Source organism: Alosa pseudoharengus, unplaced genomic scaffold, assembly GCF_046254945.1.
Source record: "Alosa pseudoharengus isolate Yale_2024_CS ecotype anadromous, Long Island Sound unplaced genomic scaffold, YU_APseudo_1.1 YU_APseudo_1.1_scf_3, whole genome shotgun sequence".
Taxonomy (NCBI): Eukaryota; Metazoa; Chordata; class Actinopteri; order Clupeiformes; family Clupeidae; genus Alosa; species Alosa pseudoharengus.
The window spans coordinates 23,069,944-23,073,047 of NW_027468718.1; the positions used below are offsets into that span (position 1 = coordinate 23,069,944).

Sequence of the window (3,104 nt, forward strand, 5' to 3'; positions counted from 1 at the left end):
AAACTAAGTTGTATTGGTCAGGTGGATGATGCATGAGTGTAATTTATGATGCGTTGCACGTAAATGTTTCCCTGCTGAACTTCAGTAACTATGAAAATTCTGATAAGAAATTATTGATGGTAAAGCTCTGGTTCTTTCCAGCGTTCACACTTCATATTAAGAAGCATAGATTGTGACCTGCATAGAAAAGGATATCATTGACATTACCAAATTTGCCATATTGGATCTGCTTGTCAAAAATGTGGTTGTTCAGTCATATCATAGTATATAAACAAACCATGAAAATGAGATTTAAGAAAAAAAGAAGAGAAATGTACATTTATTATCAACATTTCATTTTTGAAGGCCATAAACACATTTTAGTGTAGTTTTTTTGTATACACAAAGTACTAGTGATCTACTCAGGAGGATGTGATGAGAGGCAAATTAAGGGCCAGGTTTAGGTCTGTGCATTTACATCTTTAAATGGGTTGTATCAGGATTATTTTTTTAAAGAAGAAATAGTTGTGTGCCATTAGAGATAATGGATAATTAACTACATTCACAGTATATTATTTTCACATTTTTAGACTTATGTTATGTTATGCTTTAACAAACATAGGTCTCCATAAATTAATTAACTGGACAAGTTTTCTGGTCAGAACATATAATCCAATGTGTCCATAATTTACCTATAGGTAAGGTGACACTTTGGAGGCATCGGAATATGGAAGAATTAGTCCCATTAAATATGAATCCTTCCAGGTTGTCTGTATGGTGGAAGCCATAATGGTAACAGTGATGAGACCATAGAGGAAATACCACAAAGTTTTAGCATTCCTCAAGACTTTTTACAAGTTTAAGCTTTGTACAACCTGTTGGTGCTTCCTGTGAGAGACACTAGGTGGCATAGTTGCTTTGTATAACGTTTCATGTTTGAGTAGGCTTACTCCTACATCCTGTTCTGCATCCTATTTCAGGTTTGGCTGTGGTCAAGGCCTTTACAACAGCAGCTTACAGGAGGCTCCTTCATTGAGGAAAGGGAGGAACACCCTCCCTAAAATTTCAGAGAAAAATAAAAAATATATAAAGTGAATTACTAATCTGATAAATTACTGTTAATATTACTATTTGAACACTTTGAATGAACAAAATCGTTCCCCTAGGTCAAAATGCCAACAGCACCCCCTATCGCAATTGAAAATTACTGTAGCCTATGGAGGAACTTCCTTCTCAAGCCCCTCATTGAAGTCCGTTATAAACGCCTCGGACCCCAGCGGCTCGTGAATCACGTCGTTTTCAATGGCCAAGGGAGGTAGCTCCTCCGTACAGTAATTTTCGATTGCGATAGGGGGTGCTGTTTTTAGCGGCAACGGTAAACTAATGAGCAGCTAGCTGCTCTGCAAGGAAGAACGTTATCTGCAGTCATACAACTAAGAATCTTGTGTTGAACAGAAAGCTTGTTTTTTTGCTCCTGAAATAAACAGTACAATGGAATCAGAGGACAATATCCATCTTTTATACATTCAAATACAGTGCAAAGGTTAGGATCAAAGCAGGAAGACCTGTTCCAAATATGAAGGATGGTAAGGCTAGTGTAGGCTACTGAATGCTACGTAGTATGACAAATAGCCTACTCATGACTAACTGGTAACGTTAGCACAGGTCTGTCACAAACGTGGACAGTTCAGGGATTTGGTGATAAAACATTTTCGGATAGTTATGCGTTGTTATAATCATCCAAGTTATGTCTTAACTAAACAATTGTTCTTGTTGTTACTATGTTCTTGTTTTCACCATTCTAACTGTATCTTTGGATGGTTACATTGTTAATGAATGTTTCAGACTATGATGCATTCCTTTAATGACGTCTTCAATAACATTTGCCTTTCGAGTATGCTCAAAGATTGTTAAGCACAGCCTTAACAATCTTTGGTATGCTTTCATAAATTCCCACTTAGCTATTACAACATGTCTTTAAATTATAGCGATTTGGCTTTAAAAACAATAGCATGTTACAAATAACCAAATTTAAGGTCTATTTTTAATGGTAAATAGTGACATGATTTTATAAAACAAGTGTCTATTTTTAGTATTATAGACTTTTTTGCAAATGTATTACATTGAGCAAAACCTCCAGACTTTCCATAATTTTGCACATCTGGAAAACAGTATTTCATAACTATGAATAGAATGTGTTTGTGTTGTATGTATGCTGCTGAGACCTTGAATTTCCCCTGGGGATCAATAAAGTATCTATCTATCTATCTATCTATCTATCTATCTATCTATAACTAGACCTACATATCTTCCCTGACTTCCCAGACCTAAATTTACATTTATTTACATTTACATTTATTAATGTAGCACTATTATCTAAAGTGACTTGTATATTTAAATTATATTACAAAGTCTATTGTCCCTGGAGGAGTTTGAGGTTGCCCAAGTGCCTTGCTCAAATGCACAATGGTGGAAGCCAAGAATTGAACCCACAACTTTTCTGGCTGCTGCATGCTAGCCTACAGTAGCTCCTTAGGTCAGACCCCACCTAAGAATGTCAGAACAGCATTTATTGCACAACATTGCCAGTTAAAATGCTACATAGTACATACTGCTGCTATAAATGAGTCTGGGTAGGCGGCCTACATACTCGTTCACATATGCCACCAACACCATCACAACCTCACATTTGCCACTAACACCAATCAAGCGGACATTTCTTCCTCCGTTATTTTTTTTAACCACCGGCCGCCACTGCACCTCATACAATATCACAAAAGCAGGTTATTTAGTTTACTACATATTTACTGCATATAAAAGACACAAATTTTGTTATCAGCCATAATTGAATGCCTATCAGTCAAAGTGACCCTTTAACGTTTTGATATTTATGTTATCTCTGTCAAAGCCAGTTTGAGGGTGTGTCCAATAAAGTTTGTGGTCCAGCCCTTACTCTTTGTGATATTGTTGACTCAGTACAGTAAACTCTGTAACATTATCCTCAGGCCTGTGGCCATCCACTCAGCAGCTCTGTGTGTGGGCACACCTAGACATTTAATACCAGTGTAACTGACTCACATGTGCTTGTTTTCTAGTCCATCATGTCAAGAACTACTGCTAGTTTA

The 3,104-nt window shown here is 36.7% G+C and overlaps 1 protein-coding gene across 1 annotated transcript in view; it reads right to left on the reverse strand.

Annotated features, from left to right (window-relative positions):
* Positions 1 to 1,476: 1,476 nt before the first annotated feature.
* Positions 1,477 to 3,104, reverse strand: part of stx19 (syntaxin 19) — a 5,016-nt gene continuing 3,388 nt past the window's right edge. Inside the window, exon 2 of the mRNA XM_076263606.1 lies at positions 1,477 to 3,104. This exon is cut by the window's right edge and continues 1,429 nt beyond it. The gene's annotated coding sequence lies outside the window, so the exon portion shown is untranslated.